The sequence below is a fragment of the Solanum pennellii genome, chromosome 11, assembly GCF_001406875.1.
Source record: "Solanum pennellii chromosome 11, SPENNV200".
NCBI lineage: Eukaryota > Viridiplantae > Streptophyta > Magnoliopsida > Solanales > Solanaceae > Solanum > Solanum pennellii.
Window position 1 is genome coordinate 58358060 of NC_028647.1, and position 7386 is coordinate 58365445.

The 7386-nt window shown below is 43.5% G+C and overlaps 1 pseudogene; it reads right to left on the reverse strand.

The window, feature by feature from the left end:
• Nucleotides 1-336: 336 nt before the first annotated feature.
• On the reverse strand, nt 337-7166 carry LOC114074768 (annotated as a pseudogene).
• Nucleotides 7167-7386: the final 220 nt, after the last annotated feature.

Consider the following 7386-nt stretch of genomic DNA (forward strand, 5'->3'; position numbering starts at 1 on the left):
TCTTCTGGCATCACCCCCTCTACCTCCATCACAAAATCAACCACTTCCTGAAAGGATTTTGCTGCAGCAGCTACCTGTAAGGCTGGAATCTGCAAGTCTGACCTCAATCCTTTCACAAAGCGGCAAATCCGCTCTTGTGGACTGAAGCAAAACTGAGTGGCATACCTTGATAGTGCACGAAACTTGGCCTCATAAGCAGCAACAGACATCCTTCCTTGCTCTAAGCTCAGGAACTCATCTCTCCTCCTATCCCTCAAAGTCCGGAATATATACTTCTCCATAAATAAGTTAGAAAATTATGCCCAAGTCATAGGTGGTGCCTTTTTTGGTTGACACTCAACATACGACCGCCACCACATCTTGGAATCCCCTGAAACTGGTAGGCCACAAACTCAACACAGAATCATTCTACAATGTCCATCTTATGTAGCAGCTCATGACAATCAACAAGAAAATCGTAGGCATCTTCAGATTCAGCACCCTTGAAGACTGGAGGTTTCAACTTTAAGAACCTAATGAAAAGGTCATGCTGATCACCTGTCATTATAGAACCTGTGTAGTCAATCGAAGAAACGTGCCTACTTCCAATGATCCATCCATGTGGGGAGCCACAACAGCTGCATGTTGTACTCCCTGAACCTGAGGTGCTGGTGCCAAAAACACCAAAGGTGTCTTTCCCTGATCAGATAACCCGCTAAGATAAGTAAGAACCTGATTAATCATCTCTGGGGTAGGCTGGGGTGGTACTTCCTTATCCTGAATCTGCTCATTTTCCCCTTCTTCACCCTCTCTCACTACCTCATCAGTCGGTGGAGGAGTCAGTGCTCTATTCCTAGCTGGACCAGATGTTTGTCCTCTGCCTCTAGTGGGCGTCCTCCTGCGACCTTTACCATGACCCCTTGTCACTGCTCCTCCTCGAGTTACAGCCCCAATGGTTGGCTCAGACGCACCCTGTCTTGTCGGTGTTGGTGTTGGCACAGTTGTTGCTCTAGTTCTAACCATATGCGAAATAGAGTGAGAAGGTCAGATACCAATTTGTATCACCTAGATACCAATTGGATCCAAGTAATAGCACGAAAGAGAGAAGGAATGAAGTTTTCCTAAAGTCTTATAGCCTCTCCAAGAAAAGTAAAGGCGTCCCAATACCGTTCCGCAAGACTCTACTAGACTTGTCCTTGTGTGATGAGATCACCGAACCTAATGCTCTTATACCAAGTTTGTCACGACCCAAAAAGAGTCGTGAGTGGCACCCACACTTACCTCCTTAGGTGGGCGAACCAACACATCTAAACCCCAACATATACCAATAGTTAAACAATAAATAATATAAATAATGTGGAAGCTCCAAAACTATTAAGCAACCAATTTAAATAAGTTTCTAAAGTTTAATACTTATCATCCCAAAATCTGATAGTCATCACGTCAAGGACATCTTTTTTCAAATTACCAAGTCTAAGAGTGTTTAAGAAAACCAAAATAAGCAAAAAGATTGTTCATGTCCGAAATTCAAAGACATCAAGACGTGAATGAGAGAATCCAGCACGAGCTAGAATTAAAAGCTCACCCTAAACTCTGATGTGCTGGAGACTGGCTAGAGCTGAGGGCGAGTAGAAGTCGATGGTACACTTGTTGCACTCCACAAAAGAACAGAGAAGAAAATACAAGTAACCTTCGCGGCGCGCGGTACGCCCCTCGAATTATGATATCCATCTCGGCGCGCGATACAACCCTCGAAATGGTACATCCTCCTACCACAACCATGTCTCAGATACAATGCAATTGACATGCTCAAATGAAAATGAGGAGATAACCATTTTGATAACAAAACACAATTTACAGCAAGGAATACAACACTAACAAATAAGCGACAAGTCTCTAAATCATTCTCAACACCACACAAGGAAATACACGAATTTCATACGCTTAACAAGAGTTTAGAAATCCACTTGCCTCAAATAGTAGAACAATCACTTTGGAACTTGAGTCTTCCCTTTTTGTTGAACTTCCAACTCAAAACAATCTAGTCAAATAAGTGTCCATAATAAGATTTCAAGACGAATATATCCACATTACTTTGTGTCTAGTCTAGACTCTAAACTCACTCAGAAACTTACTCGAGTATACAATCAAGTTCCTAATGTTAAGGTCAATTGATATTTCAATTATCAAAATTCCAAGTTTCAAGCCTAGGGTCAAGTTTTAATTATTATTATTATTTTTATTTTTAATAAGCCAAGTTGAAACAAATATGTCTTTTGACTTCTAAATGATGAAAAGCAATTCGGGCAACAGTCGCAGGTCAAAAATAACCACATAAAGATCATGCTTGAACAAGTAAAACCTCATCATGGTTACTAGACACCTTCATATCAGATTTGAGCTTCAGATAAAATCTTGAACCATACAAATGTTCCGTCACAATACCATACTGTATCCCTATTCATAATCTCTAAATTATTATTTCCTAAGGATTAATTCTAAAATAAAAGCAATGGCTGCCAAATCATCACTACATTAAAGGCAAACCAAAAATTGGTACAAAGATAAGTGTAAAAAGTAAGGGGTATATGACACCTATTTAGTCTACAACCTTATGGACAAATCATTCCTCTCCCATTTTAATATAATATTAGTTCCAGGCATGCATATATATGTAGAAATTATTGAAGAACATGTAGACTTGATGCAAGTACCTGAAGCAGTTCGCAAGATGCCGAAACCCTTCGTCCGTTCCGTCTTTCTCCTTCCTTCTTTTTTCCTTTTATGAATTTATTAAGTACTAATTGTGATAGGTTTTATCCACATATTTTATTAAATAAAGGCTAAATAGTATAGGGTCTTAAATGAATTATCACTTTAGCCCATAAACTATCGATTAATTAACTTAAGTTAAACAAATATTCAAAACTCTAAAGAGGAGCTTTTGGGTCATTACATTATCCACCACAAAAAATCATGTTCGTCCTCGAACATAGAGTAAAAGAAATTACCTGAAGCTTCAAAAAGTTGAGGATATCTGGCACGCATGTCAGACTCAGTCTCCCAAGTTGTCTCTCCCACTGATCGGTGCTTCCATTGCACCTTCACTGAAGCAATCTCTTTGGTCCTAAGCTTTCGAATTTGCCTATCCAAAATAGCTATAGGCTCCTCCTCAAATGTCAAGTCTGGACCCAACTCCACGGAGTCAAGTGAAAGCACATGAGATTCATCTGGAATATACTTCTGAAGCATAGAGACATGGAAAAAAGGATGAACTGCCGACAAACTAGGTGGCAAGACCAACTTATAGGCCACCTCTCCCACTCGGCTCAAAATTTCAAAAGGTCCAATGAACCTAGGGCTAAGATTGCCCTTCTTTCCAAACCTCATCACACCCTTCATGGGTGATACTCGGAGCAAAACATGATCACCCTTCATAAACACCAAGGCTCTAACTCTCCGGTCTGCATAACTCTTCTGTCGACTCTGAGCTGTCAATAATCTATACTGAATCATACGGACTCGCTCCATAGCATCTCTAAGCAAGTCTGTATCCAAAGAGTCCATCTCCGCCGAATCAAACCAACCAATCGAAGACCTACACCGTCTTCCATACAACACCTCAAATGGGGCCATCTGGATACTAGAGTGATAACTGTTATTATAGGCAAACTCCGCTAATGGTAAATGTTTATCCCATCTAGCACCAAAATCGATCACACACGCTCGAAGCATATCTTCCAATACCTGAATGGTCCGCTCAGATTGACCATCTGTCTGAGGGTGAAATGCCGTACTCATATCTAACTGAGTACCCAGACCATGTTGTAATGCCTTCCAGAAATGAGAAGTAAATAGTGAACCTCGATCTGATATGATAGAAATAGGAACTCCATGTAGTCGCACAATCTGACTGATATATAGCTCAGCTAACTTTTCTGCTGTATACTTCACCCGAACCGGGATGAAGTGGGCAGACTTGGTCAGCCTATCAACAACAACCCAAATAGAGTCATAACCACCCACTGTGGTAGGCAAACCCACAACAAAGTCCATAGTAATCCGCTCCCACTTCCAAGTAGGAATAGGCATCCTCTGAGATACACCCCCGGGCCGCTGGTGCTCACACTTGACCTGCTGGCAAGTCAAACACCTCGAAACAAAGTCTGAAATATCTCTCTTCATCCCACACCACCAGTAATGCTGACTCAGATCATGATACATCTTCGCCGCTCCCGGATGGATGGAATACCGAGTACAATGGGCCTCCTCAAGAATCAATCTAATGAAATCGCCTGTCCTGGGCACACAAATTCTGCCTCCGATCCGCAAGACGCCATCAGAATCAAGGACAGCCTCCTTAGCTTCTCCTCTCAATACTTTGTCTCGAATGAGACATAATTTTTCATCATCAAACTGGTGTGCACGGATTTGCTCGACTAAAGAAGACCGAGCCTCAATAAAAGCAATCATCCCATCACTCTCTTCTGAAATCTGCAAGCGGACAAGACTGTTAGCTAATATCTGCACATCTCTAGCCAATGGTCTCTCCTCAATACTAAGCGCTGCAAGACTCCCCATGCTAGGAGTCTTCCTACTCAGAGCATCGGCCACAACATTGGCCTTTCCTGGATGATACAAAATGGTCACATCATAGTCCTTCAGCAACTCAAGCCATCTCCGTTGCCTCAAGTTCAAATCCCTCTGGCTAAAGATATACTGAAGACTCCGATGATCAGTGAAGATCTCACAATGCACTCCATACAAATAATGACGCCATAACTTCAGTACAAATACCACAGCCGCTAACTCCAGATCATGAGTAGGGTAGTTCTTCTCATGGGACTTCAATTGCCTAGAAGCATAAGCAATCACTTTCCCCTTCTGCATCAACACACCACCCAAACCAACTCCTGAAGCATCACAATACACAGTAAAGTCTACACCTTCCTCAGGTAGAGTCAACACAGGAGCAGAAGTCAACAAAGTCTTGAGCTTTTGAAAGCTCTCCTCACACTCATCAGACCACTGGAAACCCACATCCTGTCGAGTCAATCTAGTCAATGGAGCTGCAATAGTAGAGAAACTCTGAACAAATCGTCGATAATAGCCTGCCAATCCCACAAAACTCCTAATCTCAGTAGGTGAAGTAGGTCGCGTCCAGCCTCTAACTGCCTCAATCTTGGCCGGATCTACTCTAATACCCTCCTTGGACACCACGTGTCCCAAGAATGTCACAGAAGTAAGCCAGAACTCACACTTTGAGAACTTGGCATACAACTTCTCTTCTCTCAACCTCTGAAGTACAATCCTCAGGTGTCGGACATGGTCCTCCTCAGTCTTAGAGTAAACCAAGATGTCATCGATGAAAACAATCACAAAAGAATCAAGGTATGGTCGAAACACCCCATTCATCAACTCCATGAATGCTGCAGGGGCATTAGTCAATCCGAAGGACATCACTAGGAACTAATAATTCCCATACCGAGTCTGAAAAGCTGTCTTAGGGATATCTGATGCCCTAATCTTCAACTGATGATACCCAGACCTCAAATCAATCTTAGAGAACCATGATGCTCCTTGTAACTGATCAAATAAGTCATCAATACGCGGAAAAGGATACTTATTCTTCACTGTTACCTTGTTCAACTGTCTGTAATCAATACACATTCTCATAGTCCCATCCTTCTTCTTCACAAATAATACAGGGGCACCCCAAGGTGATACACTAGGGCGAATAAAACCCTTACTCAATAAATCCTGCAACTGATCCTTCAATTCTTTCAACTCTGCTGGAGCCGGCTCTAAATCAATAGCAAAATCGATATCCCTATCGGGAGGAACATCTGGAAGATCAGAAGGAAATACATCGGGAAACTCCTGGACCACGGGAACAGAGTCCATGGGAGGTGGTTCAACGCTAGTATCCCGAATGAAAGCTAAGTAAGACAAAAACCCCCTCTCCACCAATCTCTGAGCACGGATAAAAGAGATGATCTTTCTAGGATAAGAACCACTAACACTCTTCCACTCAACCCTCAGAACACCAGGCATTGCTAAAGTCACAGTCTTAGCATTACAATCAAGGACAGCATGATAAGGAGAAAGCCAATCCATACCCAAGATAGCATCAAAGTCTACCATCCACAGAATGATTAAGTCTACCCAAGTGTAATACCCAGCCAAAGAAACAAGACATGATCGATACACTCGATCCAGTACTAAAGGCTTACCCACGGGTGTAGAAACACGAATAGGTACAGTCATGCTATCACATATCATATCAAATTTAGCAGCAAAATACGTAGACACATAAGAGAATGTAGAACCTGGATCAAACAACACAGACGCAGGTCGATGGCATACAGGGATGATACCTTTAATAACAGCATCAGAGGTCTCCGCCTCAGGTTTCCCGGGGAAAGCATAGCAGTGGCCTCCTCGTCCACCTCCATCCTTGGTGGTACCTCTACCCCCACTCTGCTGAGCTGCAACACCACTACTAGAAACTCTATCACCTCTACCTGACTGAACTCTGCCACGACCTCTACCCTGTGGTGCTGGTGGTCTACTCTGGAATAAAGAATTAGGTCGAGGCCCACCACGACCCCTTTGTTAAGTACACTGCCGCATTAGATGATCGGGATCTCCACAAGTAAAACAAAATCTCTGACCTGGGAACTGTTGTGTGGACCCTGAAAACCCACTATAATTGCCTCGCCCTGTAGGTCGCTGCTGTGAACCGTACGAGCCCTGACCTGGGCCATAAGAACCCCTAGATGTCTGGCCACCCTCAAATGTCGGCATAGATGCATGAATAGGTCCCCGCTGCTGAAAAGAACCACTCACTCTCTGTGATCCCCTACCTCCAGATGAGGCACCATGAAACTGGCCTGATATACAGGCCCTTTTAGGGTCCCCAAACTCCTCTCTCTCCATCAATTCCACCTCTTTGGCGGCGCTCACAATGGACTGGAAAGAAGTCCCCTCCCTAGATGTCCGAAACACAGCTGACCTGATAGAGAAAGTCAATCCCCTCACGAATCTGCGGATCCTCTCTGTCTCATTTGGAATAATGGCCAACGCATGCCTAGACAACTGGCAAAAACGCGCCTCATACTCTGTAACCGATAAACCATCCTGTCTCAGACTCTCAAACCTCAAGCGACTCTCCTCTCTCACACTCCATGGGATAAAACGATCTTGGAATGCGCTAGCAAACTGCTCCCAAGTCACTGGAGGAGATCCAACTGGCAAACATCCCGAATAAGTCCTCCACCAGTCTCTCGCTGGTCCACGAAGCTGGAGTGTAGCATATCTAACCCCATGTGACTCAGCTAATCCAACCACCTCTAGTAACTCTCGGCAGGTAGTTAGAAACTCATGAGCGTCCTCGCTCTTCCCACC